This window comes from Pan troglodytes, chromosome 7 (genome assembly GCF_028858775.2).
Source record: "Pan troglodytes isolate AG18354 chromosome 7, NHGRI_mPanTro3-v2.0_pri, whole genome shotgun sequence".
Lineage (NCBI taxonomy): Eukaryota > Metazoa > Chordata > Mammalia > Primates > Hominidae > Pan > Pan troglodytes.
Window position 1 is genome coordinate 89,966,760 of NC_072405.2, and position 22,872 is coordinate 89,989,631.

Genomic DNA, 22,872 nt, shown 5'->3' on the forward strand with positions numbered 1-22,872 from the left:
CTTGCCCTCTTGCTCCCACTCTCACCATATGAAACACCTGCTCTCCTTTTGCCTTCTGCCAGCAGCTGAGCAGATGCCGGGGTCAAGCTTCCTGTACAGCCTGCAGAACTGCGAGCCAATTAAACCTCTTTTCTTTATAAATTACCCAGTCTCAGGTATTTCCTTAGAGCAATGCAAGAATGGCCTACCACAGGATCTAACAAGCATATCACAGTCAAGAGAAGGGACTTTAGAGTATTAGCCTGGAGAGGGGATGACACATTGGAGGCATAGTAGTCACCTTCAAATATTCAAAGCATTGTCACATGGAAGATGGAGTAATTGCTTTTTTACCTTTCAGAGGGCATACTTACGACCAAAGGTCCTAGAGACAAAATTCTGCTCTATATAAGAAATAATTTTTCAATAGCTAAAGCTGTCTCAAATGAGAATGTGTGGCTTTGTTAAGTTTGATCATCATCAAATCATCACAAGTGCTTACCTGTATTTGGTGCATTCTATGGGGCAGCTGCTTTGATGTGTTACCTCATTTAATCCTCAGAAACCATGAGGTAGTCTCTATTTTTATCTGTTTTACAAATTTGGAAGTTGAGGCTTGGAAGCATCGAGTAACCTTCTCAACACCATCTGGCTGATGAAAGCCAGAGCCAGGCTTTGATCCTGGCTTCCCTATGTCTCCCACCCATGGCTATGGTTTGGTGCAGGCTGGATACAAGGGGTGGGGGTTCAGCTGGTGGGCTATAAAACAGATTCGTGAATTAAGCCACATATAGTAAAGTCTTCATTTCTTTATTTTGAAAGCATTTCCTTAACTCTAGTAATAGTAAGGAGACCATGTGGAACAGTAAGAAAAAAACCCACTAGGCTTGTCTAGGACCTTGGAGGTAAGAAGGGAAAAGCATGAAACATGTGGGGAAATGGATCAGAACACCTACGTTTGAATCTTGAATCTTCTACTTCCTAACTGTATAGTTTGGAACAGGATATGTAGTCCGTGTGAACCTCAATTTCTTCATGAATAAAATCCACATAACTATACCCAACTTGCGAGATTATTGTGATAGTGAAAATAAAGTGATTAGCTCAGGGTCTGTTACATGGAAGATGCCCAAAACTGGTAGTTAATTATCACTAGCAACTTACTGAGGTATGAGCTGAGGCAGGTATTAGTTACACCTTTTGGTTAGAAAAATTCAGATACTGGCATTCCTCCAGCATTTAAGAGAGAGATTGAAGCTCATGCAGACTGCAAAATTTTTGTAATGCCTTATATCAGTACTTGTCTGGAAATCTAGAATTTCATTCTTTTGGATGAGACACATATTGTAGGGAATGGGAAATGAAAACTTCCACTTCCCAGACCCACCCCAAATTACAGTTCTGGATGTAATTTAGATTTTGCCTATCAGACGCACTCATGGAAGACTTGAATTAGTGAAAAAAAATAAGGGAGGACAGAGATATAGAGGCAGTGACATGCAAGTGTTGGGAAAATATAATTAAAAACAAAATCTCCTGCCAACCCAGAAAACCTCTCCTCAAAGGTGGAAGAGAAAGAAAATGGTTTTATTATTGAATAAGCATAAACCAGAATGCTGGGTGCATTACAGGAAAACTGCTAAAGAGATTGCAAAGATAGAAAGACATCTCATCCTTTCGTATCACCAAACAGATACAACCCATTCTAGACATGTTCTCAAGATAAATAATAACTTGTGCTCAAGTAAGAGGACTTGCCAGCAACATTTATCACACAGAGTTGATCATAAATCCACCTGGCAGTTGGAGTAGCCACCTGTGTTTGCTCATTGCCTTTATCAAAAGGAAAAATATTTTTTTTACATCTTATGACATCTCAGTTTGCAACTTGAAGACAAGTGCCAGCTGAAGATAGGCTCCTACCCTCCTACAGACTGGGAGGCACTGTCTTCCTTGATGATGACATTTCAGAGTTGATTTCCAGGTCCTTGAGGATTTGTTCTTGGATTATAAAATTCACAAGGGGCTTATTTAGCTTTTAAAAAGAGTCAAATGCATTTCAAAGAGGCAAAGGAATTACAAGTTTTCTAAATGCCCTAAAAAGAGAGAAAAGGAGAAGTTACTTCCCTTGTTCTTGCTCCTCAACTTTTCCAGTGTGTTTGTCTTCACTTAATGCATGGTACTAAATCCCTGCCTTCCTAAGTACCTGGAGTGGTTTCTGTGCTCTACAACTGAACTGTGTCTAATACAAAATTGAATAAAAATGATTCGCCTAATGAACCATGACTTTGTTTTAGACAAAATTTCTTTGTTAGTATAAGCAGAACTTGGTCCTCTAAATGATTTCGCTAGTGAAATAAATATTCTAACAGGCATAGTTTTTAACTTTTTCTTTTTTTCTTTTCTTTTTTTTTTTTTGAGAGGGAGTCTTTCTCTGTCACCCAGGCTGGAGTGCAATGGTGCGATCTCGGCTCACTTCAAACTCTTCCTCCTGGGTTCAAGCGATTCTCCTGCCTCAGCCTCCTGAGTAGCTGAGATTACAGGCGCCTGCCACCATGCCCGTCTAATTTTTTTATTTTAGTAGAGACGGGGTTTCACCATGTTGACCAGGCTGGTCTTGAACTCCTGACCTCAAATTATCTGCCCACCTTGACCTCCCAAAGTGCTGGGATTATAGGCATTAGCCACCATGCCTGGCCCATTTTTAAACTTCAGATTGTTTTACAGATCAAATGAAATAGATGAGACTTAAGTGTATTTTTAATTAGTTAGAGAAACTTAAAAAGCAGATATCCTTGGCAGATATTTCTCTTTTTATTTTGTTTTTTTCTTCTTTATTTAATAAAAGAAATGTAATTTTTAAGTAAGCTAGTTCAAAACAAATAAAATTTTAAAAGAGAAGAGATGTGGTTTATCTGGGATGATCCCATCCCCAAGTGTTAAGAGACAATACTGTTTCAGAAAGTCATATTCAATTCCTCTCATCCTTACAGGCAGATGCTGGTCCTCTCATCAAGAGGTGAAGGCCAATTCTCTTCCCCTTGGATCTGTGCTAGCCTTGTTACTTTCATTAATCAACAGAATGTGGCAGAGGCGACTCTGCGCCAATTGTGGTCTAGCCTGAGGAGACCTAACAAATCACCGTTTTGGAAGGCAGCCACTGCTAAGAAAGGAAAAAAAAAGTCTATCTTGCTGAAGAGGTAGGCCACTTAGAAAGAGCCCCAGGGATGTGAGACTATGATAGCAGCAGAGAGGTAGACCAGCCATCCCCTAGTCATTCTAGTCACCCTGTGACATGCAAGATATTGCTAGGTATTTGCAACTGCTGGCCATTCCCTGAAAAACTGTTTACTGTCTGTCTTCCTAGATAACTTTTACTCATCCTTCAGGCCTCACCTCAAGCATTATTAATGGTAATGTTTCTCAGAGAAGACAGGAGATGTGATCATTATTGCCCAAGTCATCTAGGGATCCTAGCCTGGAAGTGGGGTAGAGAGATGGGAGATTAAAACCATTGTCCATATTTACACAGCACTTTTGCCCCCAAGTCCGTTGCACTTGCCATCTGTTTGCTCTGGTTGCTGTCTCTGCCTTTTGCAGGTATCTGTACAATTCCAGTCTCTCGGTGGTCCCTTGATATGTCCATTCTCCACTGCCCACAGACTACGATGCTCCTGAATGCCCTTAGACCATCTAGTTCCACAGAGTTCCCACAGCCAAGCATTTCTAAGATTTGTATAAATTTAAGGGGTATGAGTGCAATTTTGTTACATGGCTAGATTGTACAGTGGAGAAGTCTGGGCTTTTAGTGTGTCTGTCACTGGAATAATGTACATTGTACCCATGAAATAATTTCTTATCACCCACCCTTCTTTCACCCTCCTACCCTTCTGAGGATCCAGTGTTTGTCATTCTACACTCTATGTCCATGTGTACACATTATTTAGCTCCCACTTAAAAGTGAGAATATGTGGTATTTGACTTTCTATTTCTGAGTTGTTTCATTTAAAGTGATGGCCTCCAGTTCCATCCATGTTACTGAAAAAGACATGGTTTCATTTTTTTAATGGCTGAATAGTATTCCATTGTGTACATATACCACATTTTCCTTATTCAGTCATCCATTGATGGACATTTAGGTTGATTTCATATCTTTGCTATTGTGAATAGTGCTGTGATAAACATATGAGTGCAGGTATCTTTTTGATATAATAATTTGTTTTCCTTTGGGTAGATACCCAATAGTGGGATTGCTGAGTCAAATGGTAGTTCCATTTTTAGTTCTTTGAGAAATCTCCATACTGTTTTCTCTAGGGGTTGTACTAATTTACATTCCCACTAACAGTATATCAGCATTCCCTGTTCTCCCTATCCATGCCAACATCTGTTGTCTTTTGACTTTTTAGTAATAGCCATTCTGACTGGTATAAGATGATACCTCATTGTGGTTTTAATTTGCATTTCTCCGATGATTGGTGATTTTCAACATTTTTTCATATGTGTGCTAGCCATTTGTATGTCTTCTTTTGATAAATGTCTGTTCACATCCCTTACCCACTTTTTAATGGAGTTGTTGTTTTTGTTGTTGTTGCTGAGTTATCTGAGTTCCTTGTAAATTCTGGATGTTAGTCCCTATTGGTTGCATACTTTGCAAATACTTTCTCCTATTCTGTAGGTTGTCTGTTCACTCTTTTGATTATATCTTTTACTGTACAGAGGCTTTTTAGTTTAGTTAAGTCCCATTTGTTATTTTTGTTTTTGTTGCTTCTGCTTTTGAGGTTTTAGTCATGAATTATTTCCTAAAACATCCAGAAGAAATTTCCCTACATTTTCCTTTAGTATTTTTATAGTTTCAGGTTTTACATTCAAGCCTTTCATCCATCTTGAGTTGATTTTTGCATATGATGAGAGATAGGAGTCCAGTTTTATTCTTCGGCATATGGCAATCCAATTTTCCCAGCACCGTTTATTGAAAAAGATGCCCTTTCCCCAGTGTATGTTTTTGTCAACTTTGTCAAAGATCAGTTGGCTGTAGACATATGAAACCAAGCTTTTTTTTTTTTTAATTTATTATTATTATACTTTAAGTTTTAGGGTACATGTGCACAATGTGCAGGTTAGTTACATATGTATATATGTGCCTTGCTGGTGCGCTGCACCCACTAACTCGTCATCTAGCATTAGGTATATCTCCCAATGCCATCCCTCTCCCATCCCCCCACCCCACAACAGTCCCCAGAGTGTGATGTTCCCCTTCCTGTGTCCATGTGTTCTCATTGTTCAATTCCCACCTATGAGTGAGAATATGCGGTGTTTGGTTTTTTGTTCTTGCGATAGTTTACTGAGAATCATGATTTCCAATTTCATCCATGTCCCTACAAAGGACATGAACTCATCATTTTTTATGGCTGCATAGTATTCCATGGTGTATATGTGCCACATTTTCTTAATCCAGTCTATCATTGTTGGACATTTGGGTTGGTTCCAAGTCTTTGCTATTGTGAATAATGCCACAATAAACATATGTGTGCATGTGTCTTCATAGCAGCATGATTTATAGTCCTTTGGGTATATACCCAGTAATGGGATGGCTGGGTCAAATGGTATTTCCAGTTCTAGATCTCTGAGGAATCGCCACACTGACTTCCACAAGGGTTGAACTAGTTTACAGTCCCACCAACAGTGTAAAAGTGTTCCTATTTCTCCACATCCTCTCCAGCACCTGTTGTTTCCTGACTTTTTAATGATTGCCATTCTAACTGGTGTGAGATGGTATCTTGTTGTGGTTTTGATTTGCATTTCTCTGATGGCCAGTGATAGTGAGCATTTTTTCATGTGTTTTTTGGCTGCATAAATGTCTTCTTTTGAGAAGTGTCTGTTCATGTCCTTCGCCCACTTTTTGATGGGGTTGTTTGTTTTTTTCTTGTAAATTTGTTGGAGTTCATTGTAGATTCTGGATATTAGCCCTTTGTCAGATGAGTAGGTTGCAAAAATTTTCTCCCATTTTGTAGGTTGCCTGTTCCTCTGATGGTAGTTTCTTTTGCTGTGCAGAAGCTCTTTAGTTTAATTAGATCCCATTTGTCAGTTTTAGCTTTTGTTACCATTGCTTTTGGTGTTTTAGACATGAAGTCCTTGCCCATGCCTATGTCCTGAATGGTAATGCCTAGGTTTTCTTCTAGGGTTTTTATGGTTTTAGGTCTAATGTTTAAGTCTTTAATCCATCTTGAATTGATTTTTGTATAAGGTGTAAGGAAGGGATCCAGTTTCAGCTTTCTACATATGGCTAGCCAGTTTTCCCAGCACCATTTATTAAATAGGGAATCCTTCCCCATTGCTTGTTTTTCTCAGGTTTGTCAAAGATCAGATAGTTGTAGATATGTGGCTTTATTTCTGAGGGCTCTGTTCGGTTCCATTGATCTATATCTTCTCTCTGTTTTGGTACCAGTACCATGCTGTTTTGGTTACTGTAGCCTTGTAGTATAGTTTGTAGTCAGGTGGTGTGATGCCTCCAGCTTCGTTCTTTTGGCTTAGGATTGACTTGGCAATGCGGGCTCTTTTTTTGGTTCCATATGAACTTTAAAGTAGTTTTTTCCAGTTCTGTGAAGAAAGTCATTGGTAGCTTGATGGGGATGGCATTGAATCTGTAAATTACCTTGGGCAGTATGGCCATTTTCACGATATTGATTCTTCCTACCCATGAGCATGGAATGTTCTTCCATTTGTTTGTATCCTCCTTTATTTCCTTGAGCAGTGGTTTGTAGTTCTCCTTGAAGAGGTCCTTCACATCCCTTGTAAGTTGGATTCCTAGGTATTTTATTCTCTTTGAAGCAATTGTGAATGGGAGTTCACTCATGATTTGGCTCTCTGTTTGTCTGTTGTTGGTGTATAGAATGCTTGTGATTTTTGTACATTGATTTTGTATCCTGAGACTTTGCTGAAGTTGCTTATCAGCTTAAGGAGATTTTGGGCTGAGACAATGGGGATTTCTAGATATACAATCATGTCATCTGCAAACAGGGACAATTTGACTTCCTCTTTTCTTAATTGAATACCCTTTATTTCCTTCTCCTGCCTAATTGCCCTGGCCAGAACTTCCAACACTATGTTGAATAGGAGTGGTGAGAGAGGGCATCCCTGTCTTGTGCCAGTTTTCAAAGGGAATGCTTCCAGTTTTTGCCCATTCAGTATGATATTGGCTGTGGGTTTGTCATAGATAGCTCTTATTATTTTGAGATACATCCCATCAATACCTAATTTATTGAGAGTTTTTAGCATGAAGGGTTGTTGTACTTTGTCAAAGGCCTTTTCTGCATCTATTGAGATAATCATGTGGTTTTTGTCTTTGGTTCTGTTTATATGCTGGATTACATTTATTGATTTGCATATATTGAACCAGCCTTGCATCCCAGGGATGAAGCCCACTTGATCATGGTGGATAAGCTTTTTGATATGCTGCTGGATTCGATTTGCCAGTATTTTATTGAGGATTTTTGCATCAATGTTCATCAAGGATATTGGTCTAAAATTCTCTTTTTTTGTTGTGTCTCTGCCCGGCTTTGGTATCAGGATGATGCTGGCCTCATAAAATGAGTTAGGGAGGATTCCCTCTTTTTCTATTGATTGGAATAGTTTCAGAAGGAATGGTACCAGTTCCTCCTTGTACCTCTGGTAGAATTCGGCTGTGAATCCATCTGGTCCTGGACTCTTTTTGGTTGGTAAGCTATTGATTATTGCCACAATTTCAGATCCTGTTATTGGTCTATTCAGAGATTCAACTTCTTCCTGGTTTAGTCTTGGGAGGGTGTATGTGTCGAGGAATTTATCCATTTCTTCTAGATTTTCTAGTTTACTTGCATAGAGGTGTTTGTAATATTCTCTGATGGTAGTTTGTATTTCTGTGGGATCGGTGGTGATATCCCCTTTATCATTTTTTATTGCGTCTATTTGATTCTTCTCTCTTTTTTTTCTTTATTAGTCTTGCTAGCAGTCTATCAATTTTGTTGATCCTTTCAAAAAACCAGCTCCTGGATTCATTAATTTTTTGAAGGGTTTTTTGTGTCTCTATTTCCTTCAGTTCTGCTCTGATTTTAGTTATTTCTTGCCTTCTGCTAACTTTTGAATGTGTTTGCTCTTGCTTTTCTAGTTCTTTTAATTGTGATGTTAGGGTGTCAATTTTGGATCTTTCCTGCTTTCTCTTGTGGGCATTTAGTGCTATAAATTTCCCTCTACACACTGCTTTGAATGTGTCCCAGAGATTCTGGTATGTTGTGTCTTTGTTCTCGTTGGTTTCAAAGAACATCTTTATTTCTGCCTTCATTTCGTTATGTACCCAGTAGTCGTTTAGGAGCAGGTTGTTCAGTTTCCATGTAGTTGAGTGGTTTTGAGTGAGATTCTTAATCCTGAGTTCTAGTTTGATTGCACTGTGGTCTGAGAGATAGTTTGTTATAATTTCTGTTCTTTTACATTTGCTGAAGGAGTGCTTTACTTCCAAGTATGTGGTCAATTTTGGAATAGGTGTGGTGTGGTGCTGAAAAAAACATATATTCTGTTGATTTGGGGTGGAGAGTTCTGTAGATGTCTATTAGGTCCGCTTGGTGCAGAGCTGAGTTCAATTCCTCGGTATCCTTGTTGACTTTCTATCTCGTTGATCTGTCTAATGTTGACAGTGGGGTGTTAAAGTCTCCCATTATTAATGTATGGGAGTCTAAGTCTCTTTGTAGGTCACTCAGGACTTGCTTTATGAATCTGGCTGCTCCTGTATTGGGTGCATATATATTTAGGATAGTTAGCTCTTCTTGTTGAATTGATCCCTTTACCATTACGTAATGGCCTTCTTTGTCTCTTTTGATCTTTGTTGGTTTAAAGTCTGTTTTATCAGAGACTAGGATTGCAACCCCTGCCTTTTTTTGTTTTCCATCTGCTTGGTAGATCTTCCTCCATTCTTTTTATTTTGAGCCTATGTGTGTCTCTGCATGTGAGATGGGTTTCCTGAATACAGCACACTGATGGGTCTTGACTCTTTATCCAATTTGCCAGTCTGTGTCTTTTAATTGGAACATTTAGTCCATTTACATTTAAAGTTAGTATTGTTATGTGTGAATTTCATTCTGTCATTATGATGTTAGCTGGTTATTTTGCTCGTTAGTTCATGCAGTTTCTTCCTAGTCTCGATGGTCTTTACATTTTGGCATGATTTTGCAGCGGCTGGTACGGGTTGTTCCTTTCCATGTTTAGCACTTCCTTCAGGAGCTCTTTTAGGGCAGGCCTGGTGGTGACAGAATCTCTCAGCATTTGCTTGTCTGTAAAGTATTTTATTTCTCCTTCACTTATGAAGCTTAGTTTGGCTGGATATGAAATTCTGGGTTGAAAATTCTTTTCTTTAAGAATGTTGAATATTGGCCCCCACTCTCTTCTGGCTTGTAGGGTTTCTGCCGAGAGATCCGCTGTTAGTCTGATGGGCTTCCCTTTGAGGGTAACCCGACCTTTCTCTCTGGCTGCCCTTAACATTTTTTCCTTCATTTCAACTTTGGTGAATCTGACAATTATGTGTCTTGCAGTTGCTCTTCTCAAGGAGTATCTTTGTGGCGTTCTCTGTATTTCCTGAATCTGAACGTTGGCCTGCCTTGCTAGATTGGGAAAGTTCTCCTGGATAATATCCTGCAGAGTGTTTTCCAACTTGGTTCCATTCTTCCCGTCACTTTCAGGTACACCAATCAGACGTAGATTTGGTCTTTGCACATAATCCCATATTTCTTGGAGGCTTTGCTCATTTCTTTTTATTCTTTTTTCTCTAAACTTCCCTTCTTGCTTCATTTCATTCATTTCATCTTCCATCGCTGATACCATTTCTTCTAGTTGATTGCATCGGCTCCTGAGACTTCTTCATTCTTCACGTAGTTCTGGAGCCTTGGTTTTCAGCTCCATCAGCTCCTTTAAGCACTTCTCTGTATTGGTTATTCTAGTTATACATTCTTCTAAATTTTTTTCAAAGTTTTCTACTTCTTTGCCTTTGGTTTGAATGTCCTCCTGTAGCTCAGAGTAATTTGATCGTCTGAAGCCTTCTTCTCTCAGCTCATCAAAGTCATTCTACATCCAGCTTTGTTCCGTTGCTGGTGAGGAACTGCATTCCTTTGGAGGAGGAGAGGCGCTCTGCTTTTTAGAGTTTCCAGTTTTTCTGCTCTGTTTTTTCCCCATCTTTGTAGTTTAATCTACTTTTGGTCTTTGATGATGGTGATGTACAGATGGGTTTTTGGTGTGGATGTCCTTTCTGTTTGTTAGTTTTCCTTCTAACAGACAGGACCCTCAGCTGCAGGTGTGTTGGAGTACCCAGCCGTGTGAGGTGTCAGTCTGCCCCTGCTGGGGGGTGCCTCCCAGTTAGGCTGCTCGGGCGTCAGGGGTCAGGGACCCACTTGAGGAGGCAGTCTGCCCGTTCTCAGATCTCCAGCTGCGTGCTGGGAGAACCACTGCTCTCTTCAAAGCTGTCAGACAGGGACATTTAAGTCTGCAGAGGTTACTGCTGTCTTTTTGTTTGTCTGTGCCCTGCCCCCAGAGGTGGAGCCTACAGAGGCAGGCAGGCCTCCTTGAGCTGTGGTGGGCTCCACCCAGTTGGAGCTTCCCAGCTGCTTTGTTTACCTAAGCAAGCCTGGGCAATGGCAGGCGCCCCTCCCCCAGCCTAGCTGCCACCTTGCAGTTTGATCTCAGACTGCTGTGCTAGCAATCAGCGAGACTCCGTGGGCGTAGGACCCTCCGAGCCAGGTGTGGGATATACTCTCGTGGTGCGCCGTTTTTTAAGCCCGTCGGAAAAGCGCAGTATTCGGGTGGGAGTGACCCGATTTTCCAGGTGCTGTCCGTCACCCCTTTCTTTGACTAGGAAAGGGAACTCCCTGACCCCTTGCACTTCCCGAGTGAGGCAATGCCTCGCCCTGCTTCAGCTCGCCCATGGTGCGCGCACCCACTGACCTGCGCCCACTGTCTGGCACTCCCTAGTGAGATGAACCTGGTACCTCAGATGGAAATGCAGAAATCACCGGTCTTCTGAGTCACTCACGCTGGGAGCTGTAGACCAGAGCTGTTCCTATTTGGCCATCTTGGCTCCTCCCCCTTAATAGAGTTCTTTTCATTTACCATAATCATATTCTTCTCAGAGAGCACAATCATTCAGTGGGAGAATATGAAAACAAAGCAAAACAAGGGCCTCACTCCCTTACCTTAGGAAACCATGCATTCACCAAATATTTGCTGAGCACTTATCATGTGCCAGTCGTTGTGTTAAGCGCTGAGGTTACAGAAGTGAACAAAACAGATGCTGAACAATTAGAACAGTGTTGAGTATTGCAACAGAAGAAATACAGAGTTGAATAAACTATGGCTCAACTTTAGCAAATACATTTTATGGAAAGATGAACTAACACAAAGAAAACACAGAGAACATATGATTTGCAACTTAATGCTTGGTTTAGTAAATATTAATAGAAACAATTAATACTAATCAGTGTACAGTAACACAAAGATAAAACAATGGCAAACCTTAAACTTTTAACATATTATCATCCCTAAATAGGCATAAAATCCCGTTAGTGGCAAACAGCGATAGGGCAGTGAGAGTGATCTATTCTGGATATAGGCAACCAAATGGTGTTTTTTTTTCTGTAGAGCATTTAAAAACAATAATAAAATAGGCTAGGTGGTCTGCTTTTGATTATTACCACATGCAGTCAATTTAAACCATGTTAGTGATAAAATATCCTTCCCTGTGAAAAAAGATCTTTTGTTGGTCTGGATTCTAAACAATTGTTGTTGTGGTTACTACTGAATTTTAAGTATATACGTAAGCTTCAAATTAGCATATTTTTATTTTTTATAATTTATCCTTTCACAAACATTAAATTCTATATAGGAGCTATTTGAAGAACTCCTCAGTTACACACTTAGTCTCCTATGCACATGAAGAGTCAAATGGATGTTTTCATTTTGAGCAGAGTGTTGAAATGTTTTGAGCTTCTTTTGGTGCAGTTCATCTCTTTATAGATTCTTGAGTCTAAATAATGAACGATGGTATGATTTTTATTTGTGTGTGTGTGACTAGAATCAAGGGAATGCAAATTGCACCTATAAAGAGACAACAGTAAATCCCATCAGAATAGCAAGAATTTAAAATAACTGATAATGCCAAGTGTTGACAAGGATGCAGACCACTATTTGTGATTCACAATCTCTTTGGGAAAACCATTCTGCATCTATAAAATTTGAACAAGTTCATACTCTATGACCCAGCAATTACATTCCTAGGCAAATATCCAACATAAATTTATATGCATGCTGAAAGACATTCAAGAATGTTCAGGGCAATATCATTTGTAATAGCCTCTAACTGGAAACATTTCAAACTGTAAAGAATTGAATGAATAAACAAATTGTGGTGTATTTATACAATGGAATAACGCACAACAATGAGGATGACACCTCTATACTCAACAATCTGGATGAATCTCAGGAACATAATGTTGAGTCATATAACTCATATACAGAATATTACATGGTTTATAATTTCATTTATATAAAATTCAAAAACCAGAAAAATTATTCTGTGGTGTTAAAATTCAGGGCAGTTAATATTTTTTGAGGGTGGAGGGGATATGGCTTGAAAGAGACATGACGTTGTTTTCTGGTGTTTCCTAGTGTTGGGGTATTTTCTTTATTATTTTTTGTTTTGAGACAGGGTCTCGGTCTTTCACCAAGGCTGCATTGCAGTGGCACAGTCACAGATCACTGCAGCCTTGACTGCCCAGGCCCAGACGATTCTCCCACCTCAGCCTCCTGAATAGCTGGAACTACAGGTGAGTGCCACCATGCCCAGCTAATTTTTGTAGAGATGGGGTTTTGCCATGTTGCCCAGGCTGGTCTTGAACTCCTGGGCTCAAGCAATCTGCCTACCTCTGCCTCCTAAACTGCTGGGATTACAGGCATGAGCCACCACACCCAGTCAGGTGTTTCCTAACGATGTTTAATTTCTTGACTTAGTTGATATTTATATGGATGTGTTCCCTTTGTGATAATCCAATGAAATGTACTTTTATGATTTGTATACTTTTGAGTGTATAATTCAATAAAAATGTTTATTGGAAAAAATAGCTATAAACAGTAAGGTATGAACAAAAGATGTTACAGACATTGTATTTTGGGGGTATTATTGTACAGTCTGGTATGAGTAGGCTCATAAGTTTAGTTGTAACACATACAGATAGAATTTTCTTTAAGAAAACCGGAAATGAAGAAATCCACATTTATAAAACAAGTAAACCAAGAGGGGTGTTATTTATATAATAATGAATACAACTTTTAAGGAATTCTCTTTCTTTGTGCATTAACATATATTTTTCAATTATTTTATTCCAATACTCGGAGGAAATAAATTATGTTTTTTTTTTTTTTTTTTTGAGACAGGGTCTCACTCCCATTGCCCAGGCTGGAGTGCAGTAGTGCGATCATGGCTCACTGCAGCCTTGACTTCCTGGGTTCAGGTGATTCTCCCACCTCAGCATCCTGGGTAGCTGGGATTACAGGCACATGCTGGCTGGCTAATTTTTTGTATTTTTTTTAGTAGAGGCAGGCAGGGTTTCACCATGTTGTCCAGGCTGGTCTCAAACTAAGCTGGGATTACAGGCACATGCTAGCTGGCTAATTTTTTGTATTTTTTTAGTAGAGGCAGGCAGGGTTTCACCATGTTGTCCAGGCTGGTCTCAAACTCCTGGGGTCAAGAGATCTGCCCTCTTTCACCTCCCAAAGTGTTAGGATTATAGGTGTGAGCCACCACACCCAACTTCTATTGTGTAATTTTAAAAAGCTAAGTATTCTACCTTCCATTTCACCTCTGTATCTTTTCCCTGCATATTATTCTTATGAGACTCAAATGGCCTATCATCACTATCTTCAGTATCATCATTATCCCATTGCATTTGCATCATGCTTAACAGTAACAAAGAGCTTTTTCACTGGTCTCACAAGTCTCAGAGGTAAAGACTTGTTTACCTCTCACATTCTGCATGAGCAAACAAACTCAAAGTGGCCAAGAGATTTTCCTAATACTTCATTGCTCACAGGAGGTGAAGCTCTGCCCTAGTCCAGCATTCTATCTTCAGTAGCCGTTGAATCTGTCAGATTACTTGGTTGCAAGCTACAGAGACCAACTGGGTCAACCTAAGACAAGTAAAGAAAGAGAGAGAGAAAGAAAGAGAGACAGAGAGAAATCAAGAAAAAAACAGGAAAGAAAGAAAAAAAGAAAGAGAAAAATAAGAGAAACAGAGAGAAAGAGGGAGGACAGGAGAGAAGAAGGGGGTCAGCAGGGAGGGAAGTCGGAATACGCTGGAAGCATACCAGGGGCTCAAGTACTAACAAGAGGCTGAAGCACATGTCTTGGAAAAGTGGCGGTTACCAGGCAGCTGCAGAGGCTTGGCATCAGAAATGATGATGCAGAAGCCATCTGGTCTTTGTGGAGTTGCTGGGATGAGTCTGAAATCCAAAAAATATGTTTTCCTTGCTCAGGATTCAAATTTCCAGGAAGAAGTCCTGACGGGCTGAGTTTTCCTTTTGTGCTACTCCCTGGCTATACTAAAAGGCCAGGTAAGATTTAGGTCCCTTCATTCCTGGGAGGGGGCAGTCAGGATTAGAGAACATCTCAAAAGGGATGTTATAGTGAAGGACTTCCCTCAAAGGAAAATTAGGGTGCTCATTGTAGTGAGTTGTTGGATGACAGAGAGCTGAAAAACATGGCAAACCTCTTCTATAATACTCTTCCACACACTGGAGAAAAACCAAATAGGTGATCATGTTAGCAGCTGGAATCATGATCAATGTGAAAGTCTGAGATTCTGAAGACATTCAGGGTTGAACCAATCTGTTAGTTCCTGGTGGCTTTGCAGCCCTTGTGGTTGCATGGAGCTGTGTTACTTTAAACCAAGCCCAACACTTGGTTTCCCGACTGAATTGATTCTCAACCTTAACTAGTAAGACACAAAATAAGACATGCCAATTATTCTAAATACTCAACAGGTGAAAAAAATGGAACAATAACAACAGAAAAGCTAAAGGGCATCTAAGAGGACATAAAATAGCAATCACCAACACAATAGCAAACAGAGAAGTGGAGACTGTGGCCCCGTGTAGCAGCTGGAATAGTTAGAAAAACAAGTAGAATTTTAAGGGAGTGCATTAGTTACTAGGGCTGCCATAACAAAGGGCCATACACTGATTGGCTTAAAAAGATCTTTATTGTCTTGCAATTCTGGAGGCTGAATTCCAAGATCACGGTGTCAGCAGGACTGGCGCCTTCTGAGGGCTCTGAGGGAGAGTCTGCTCCATGCCTCTCTCCTGGCTTCTGGTGGTTTGCTGGCAATCTTTGGTGTTCCTTGGCCTGTAGGTGCATCACCCCAATCTCTGCTTTCATGCTCACATGATGTCCTCCCTGCCTGTGTCTCTGTGTCCAGGTTTCCCTTTTGTATAAGTACACCAGTCATACTGGATTAAGGCCCAATCCTAACGACCTCATTTTCATTTGATTACCTTTAAAGACCCTATTAGCAGGTAAGGTCACATTCTAAGGTACTGAGGGTTAGGCTTTAAACATATCCATTTGGAGGACACAATTCAAATTATAAAAGGGAGGATGCTTCTTATTGGTCAAGAGTCATGCTTTTTAGTTTCCCTTTGTCTGGGGACCAATAGGCATGTTCAACACTGCATCACATGTAGGAACAATTCAGTTTGTGAGAAGGTCAGTGAGTTTATGACGCTCAAATGAGAATGCCAAGGCTGCAGATATTATGTCCTGAAGTCTGATCTTTATTAACTCTGCTAATTTCCTAGTTTCATGTTTACTACAAAGTATAAAGTCTTTTTCTAGGAGAGTGTTGACTGTGACATGTTATTCAACACACTTATTTTATTTAAAGGTTTAATTTCTTTCATTTCAATCTTAATTTTCCAAAACTTATTGAGGATTTTGCTTTTGTTAATAATTTTTGTACCCTTTAAGTACGATATCAATGGTAAAGAGGTATTATTAGAATTAGAGAATATTATAATTTAATAAAAACACAATATTTATTAAACAATTATTATGTGCCAGGAACATAATAAGTTCTTTATATGGATTATCTTATTTAATTTCTGAATGATTCTTATTTTACTCATGAGGAAGCTGAGGCTATGGAAGATTCCATGAATTTCTCAGGGTATCTTACAATGAGGGGAAAATTTGGACTCAGGCTGATTCTAGAGTCTGGGTGTCGCCACTTTGGCGACATTATGGAAATAATGTCCATAATTTGAGATGATGCAAAAATTTGCCTTTTGACTCCTCACAAACCAGGATCTTTTTTATTCCTAACTAAAAACTATCCGAAATATTTGCTGTGTGGTAACAGCAATATTGTGATCAACTGTTCTGCAGTTCTGCAGCCGTCCGTGGGAGGAAGAGTGGAGGAAGAGGAGGGGGAAGAAGGAAGGAGGAAGGGCCGTACCAAGTCACCGGTGAACGTTCCCAGCACACACAGGACTCCTCCCAGAAACAGACAGGTGGAAGCTGACCACTAAAAGCTGGCTAGAGAGAGCCAGGGCACTCAGGACTAGGGGGAGAGTTGAAGTATTATGTTGGCAAAAGACTCTATGGGTATCCTCACTTGACTAGAAGAAGGATTACTTTTTCCTTGGACCCAGGTCAGCACTCTTTTGGGTTGTGTGATGCAAGACATTCATGCCAAGAGATGAATTTTTCTCCACCTGGCATGCACTGCATGGCGTTAGATTTCCATTGATTTAAAGGGGGAAGACACAGCTGCTTCAAATAACAAGCATGCATCTTCTGCAGCTGGTAATGGATGAAAAAAACCTGCATTTTTTTTCTTTTCAATGTCTGGAGAGAGTCAGGAGAGGAGAGGCGGGATATATTAAATTATCCTTTGGCGAGCTTTAGCTTCTGAGTGCCTCAGGCCTTACCCTGGAAATACTCCGCATCAAGTATGCACAGGGATGCAAGAAGAAATTAATCTTGCCATCAGTAACACTTTGTTTTTGGAAACTCTCTATGTCAAAAAGCGTCAGCTCCCAAGAGTTTTGGCTACTTTCTTAATTATCTTTGCAACTGAGCAAATGTTTTCTCTCCTCCTCTAAAGGGAAGGTAATTAGCTCTTTTTCTCTCTTTTTCCCTGAATGTTTGCAAATACTATGGCCTTTAGCAGGTTTTGGATAGACTTGAGAGCTATAAAGCCAAATCCTTTGCAATCCTATAATCTTATTTGTTTCTTCCAGGAATCTGCTGAGGTGTTCACAGCTGCCTGCCTGCCTGCCCTGTCAGATAGTAGAAGTGGTGAGATGATGACCAAGTTGGATGGTGAACGGAAGATTCTCGACACCAGGTACTGCCCAGCCAACAAGACACAGGCTTGTCCCACCGCAGCAGAAAGTTGTTCTGTAGGCCAATAGCGAGACTGAGAAATGGCCTGATGGAAAAGAAACCAGTTCTGACTGCACTCCAGCTCTGCCTACCAAGTCAGGGCCAGGAGGCCCACGAACACTCCCTCATTGCTGACACTACAGAGCTGAGCTTCACAAAGCGCTCCCTGTTGGCTCTGCATTTAGACCTCCCACAACTACAGATAAAACAGAGGGAGACTAACATGCCTTAGAAACTAAGCAAATAACTTAAAGGATAATATTTAAACATGCTCATATATCTAGATCTTGATCTTCCTTTATTCAATTTCATGGTCATGCAAATATAACAGCTTGAGATATTTTTAGTCCTGTGCAGTGTATGCTAAAATAGTGTCTGGCTTTTCTAGATTTCAAGGTCTGAATCTTATTTAGCTATCAATTCAATTAGCAGGAGTTTGCCAAATAACTTACATGTGGAGAGGGTGTGGGGGGAACGCCACAGCTACACTGATTAGGGAGGGCATTATATGGTTAAGTGTTCATAAACCAAAAACACATTTTCTTCCTCTACTCAAGGGTCCCTTGTTGATCTTATGCAAGTCCAAAGAGGAAAGTTTCATCATACTGAAAACAAGAGATAGTGTGAGACTTAATGAGTATTTCTTGCGAATCGTCAACCTTACATTTTAAATTGGAAATGCCTCTGTATTCTATTAGGCTAACAGAAAAGTGTTATACATTTATGTTATGATATTCAAAAGGAAGCACTTTCAAGTTATTAGATAGGAGGTGTTAGATACTTAGAGTATCACCAATTTTCCATTTTTTTTTATTGTCTTTATATGATGACTTTATTTCAGAAAAAAGAAAAAGGAAAAAAACCAGACTCCAAATATTTGAGCTACTTTTTTGCTTACCTCTGAACTGAAACTACTGAAGCGATTTCCCTCCTGGAAACCAGTTAAATGGACATAATCTCAAAAGATTATACTTTTAGGCCAGGCGGCAGTGGCTCTTGCCTGTAATCCCAGCACTTTGGGAGGCCAATGTGGGTGGATCACCTGATGAGTGATGAGTTTGAGACTAGCCTGGCCAACATGGTGGAACCCCGTCTGTAAAAAAATTACCTGGGTGTGGTGGTGCACCCCTGTAATCCCAACTACTTGGGAGGCTGAGGTGCGAGAATTGCTTGAACCTGGCAGGTGGAGTTTGCAGTGAGCTGAGATCACGCCATTGCCCTCCAGCCTGGGAGACAGAATGAGACTCTGTCTCAAAAAAAAAAAAAAAAAAAAAAAAAAAGATTATACATTCAGAAAATGTCATTCCTTGACTCTGGAAAATGAGAGCACTTTGAACAACTACAAGGGAGGGTCTTTTACTGCTCCTTTTCCTCCCTACTTGGTTTATGTTCAAGTTGAGGAACCACATTACTCCATGAAGGGTGATACAGAAAAACACCACCAACAGCAAAAACACACACAAAGAAATGCTGGGACAGAGAATGCTCAACAGTGAAGCATGAGGGGGTACATGTTGGTAATGTGCTGTTTGTTCTCTCTGCCCTGTCTCCTAACCCTCTCCTAACTCCTGCTCACTGGTAGAAGGCATCCTCTTTCTCTGCTTTTTGAATGTTTCCTTCTGCTGCATGAAAAGGCTTCTCTCTCAACAGTTTACATGTCTTCTCAAAAACAACCATTTCTAAGTTCCCAGTATTTTGATCCTTTCATTCCCTAAGCAAAAGTTCCCAATAATTTTACTAGTTTTGGGACCCACTGCATGGAGGTATTAACTATTGGGAAATCCCCAGTAGAGTGCATATAAATTCTTAAAGAGAAATCTCACAGCCACAGCCTTTGGTACACATTACTTAAAACCATTTGCCTTGGGCATGTTAGGGACAGGGATATTGATGTTGGATTGGGAAATACTGCACAGATGCAATAAGGACCAATGTGCTTTCTCTGGGAGTCCCCTATTTCTAGACTAGAGAGGATAATTCAGTGCCTAATTAAAAGGCTGAAAAGACACAAAGGAAACAAACTTCAGAGACTTTTCAGAGAATAATTCCTTAGAAGCTCCTAGAAGACTAGCTACCAAATTTATAATGGTGTCATCAAAACATTTGATCTCTGGCACTGTATCTTTCAGAAATGCAGCTGCCTTAGCAGAGAGCTGGCTGGGCACTTGGCAGCTATTTTTTTTTAATGTGCTGCCAAAGGTAAGAGTTTGCCATTGCTAGTAATTATAAATTATAAACCGGCAGCCAAATGGGAGCAATTATGAAAAGTGACCTATGAGCCAGTTTTTATAAAGTCATCAAAATAAGTAAGGAAATTTATTTTTCTAACAAATAAAACAAGTTTAATCTTATATGTGTGCCATTAAGAAAGTCAGTGATGGAATATATGAAGAACAAATGAGTCAGGCAGCACTCAATCACATGTTGAGTGCTCATCTCCAGTGTTTCATTTCCTGGTTTAGGGAGATCAGGTTTCCTGAAAGAAGTGTAAAGGCCAGATATATCAAAGGTAAGATGCAAAGTCATTTAGGGGGACAATTTCTATAGGAAGGGAGGCTGATATCATTATTATTTAGCATCTGCTGTTCATCAAGCACTAGATATTTCTAGCACTTTGCATCTCTGATCCCAGGTCCTGGGCTCAATAACTCTATGAAGGTGATGTAATTATCCTCATATTTCAGATGCTCATTGGGCAGGTGAAGTAAATGTTACAATGTCTCACAGACTGTAAGTTGACTTCAGAGAGTCCCTTCTAAAGTCTGATCCCAGTCCCAAAGCCCATGTGCCTCTCTGTTGCCTCTCATCTAGGTGACCTTCAAGGGCACCCAATAAAGAGGAAATGACATCCCAGTAGGGCTGCCCGCCCAATCTGTAAATGAATGGAAGGAAAAATCTCACTGCTGGCTGCAAGAAGGAGTGTATTAATTCTACCTTCCTACCTTTAACTCAACCAAATCCCCTGCAACAATCTCCTCACTGTTCTGAGTGTTTGCTCACCCAATCTGTGGAATTCAACTGACAAATCCAGTTTCATCCTCTTCTCTGATCTTATTTAGTGACCTTATTAGACTGACCTTATTAGAATCAGAGTCACTGCCTAATGCCTCCTCACCTTCCTAGCTCCTTCTGTCCACACCTCTCTAGTTTCTCCTCTGTGTGCTCCCTTTGACAGGATTCTGCGATTCTGATTCTTGTGTTTTAGCTTCTGTCTTTTACTTGTACCTGTGGAACCCGTGGGCCAAGTCGGCTCACCACAGATACCTCTCATGGGAAGGACACTACGTTAAGCTCAGAGAAGTACATTTAATCATTAGTAACTGTATTTGGACATTTTTCTAAACATTGTTAAGTCATTGCTTTTAAGGCTGTTAAAACCATTTTAATGTTTTTTTGTTTTTTTTTTTTTTAAATCAGTAAATTTGGTTCTTGGTCATTTCGATCACTTGGTGAATTAATTTTTTTCCTCATTTCCTAACTGGAAATTAGGAATAATTACTGGACAAGGCTCAACTCAGCAGTTGGCTCTCTTTTCTGGAACTTTGTTCTACTTCCTGGAAATAGAGGCGGAAGTCCAGAGAGTCAGAGCCTAGAGACATGAGGCATGAAAAGTCATTCTGTTTTGGTGGCTGGTGAGAAGTGGGTAGAACTTCCTATAATCAAGCAGCATCTGGACAGTCTTGGTTGGAACGAGGTCCTCCTGTTATTTTAGCCTGGAATGGCGCTTGCAGTTCATCTCTCTCCAACTGGTGCAGGAAGAAAAAGGCAGAGGCATTTTAAATCATGGATTTTCCTTCCCTTACAAAGGTCATAGATTAATCTGATGAAAATGAACAGCTTTAAAAAGAATGGCCTAACAACTTTTAGAAAAATGTCCATAATAGTTATGATGATTAAACATATTCTTCTGAACACAGTTTTCCAAACAATAGGTAGCATGTCAAATGAAAAATTTTCAGTTTATACTGATTTTTGTTTGAAAATTGTAAACATCATTTTCAGTTTGTTAACACTTAGGATCTTAATTTTAGTACTTTTCAGACTTCTAACTAGCTTTTTAATATTTCCTTTACAATTTTACATTGATTCTGAGTATATATCAAATTATTTTGATGTACAAGACATCTGATCCATTAAAGTATTCCCTTCTAAACATCCTTGCTTCCTTTCCACGGATTTGAGCAGGGTTATATTTTTAAGTTGAAATTTTCTGCAAACTGCTACCCATCTTTCTGTTTATGAATTTGTTAGAAACCAAAATGCCAGCATTTTATCTTTGATTAGGACTCCTGGTTAATTCTGATTTATGTCATGTGCTCTTTAAATTTAAATTTTTAATTTAATAAACATTCAATTTAATTTTAATTGAAATTTGAATCATCCGTATATTAACATTTAAATTAGTTAAATTAGAAATCTCTTGCTAAAAATGTAAATTAAGGCTGCTATGCCATTTGAAGAATTGATGAAATAATACTAAATGTGCTCTTGCTCTCACGACCCCTACAGCGGGATGCCTTGAACTAGACTTCAGCATACGCTGTATGTTTACATTTTGGAAAAAATAGTTTTACTATAACATGGCGAAACACTATCTCTACTAAAAATACCAAAAATTAGCCAGGTGTGGTGGCTCCTGCCTGTAGTCCCAGCTACTCAAGAGGCTGAAGCAAGAGAATCACTTGAACCCGGGAAGCAGAGGTTGCAGTGAGCAGAGATTGTGCCACTGCACTCCAGCCTGGGTGACAGAGTGAGACTTCGTCTCAAAAATAAATAAATAAATACATAAATGAAAAAATCAATAGTCACATACTGAACTCCAAAATTTTGGATGGAAAAAGTGGTTCACAATGACATTTTCAGTGAATATAGGATTTCTCACCATTTTAACATTCTATTAGGAATATTTTATCAAGGTAGCCAATTAAATTTAGTTTAGCTAATATACAAAAGAATGTATTTGATTGCATGTTATCAAAAATAAAATATGTTTATAGAAACTGCTAACAATGGCAGTTTGTAAATTTTGGTTATTCTGTAAATTGATTATTTCAAGAATTGATTTTTAGTGAATTGGCCTTCCTCCTTCTAGGAAACTTTGCAGCTAAAAATAAACAAGGCCAGGCATGGTGGCTCATGCCTATAATCCCAGCACTTTGAGAGGCTGAGACAAGCAGATCACCTGAGGTCAGAAGTTCAAGACCATCCTGGCCAACATGGCAAAACCTCATCTCTACTAAAAATACAAAAAAATCAGCCTGGAGTAGTGGCATGAACCTGTAGTTCCAGCTACTTGGGAGGCTGAGGAAGGAGAATTGCTTGAGCCCAGGAGGTGGAGGTTGCAATGAGCCAAGATGGAGCCACTGCACTCCAGCCTGGGCAATAGAGTGAGTGAGACTGTGTCTCTAAATAAATAAATAAATAAATATACGAGAACATCAATA

The 22,872-nt window shown here is 39.7% G+C and overlaps 1 long non-coding RNA gene across 1 annotated transcript in view; it reads left to right on the forward strand.

The window, feature by feature from the left end:
- The first annotated feature begins 17,288 nt into the window (after positions 1-17,288).
- Positions 17,289-22,872, forward strand: part of LOC134810883 (uncharacterized) — a 32,706-nt gene continuing 27,122 nt past the window's right edge. The window contains exon 1 of the long non-coding RNA XR_010159620.1: positions 17,289-17,390. This is a non-coding gene — a long non-coding RNA (uncharacterized LOC134810883). The remainder of the gene's footprint in view (positions 17,391-22,872) is intronic.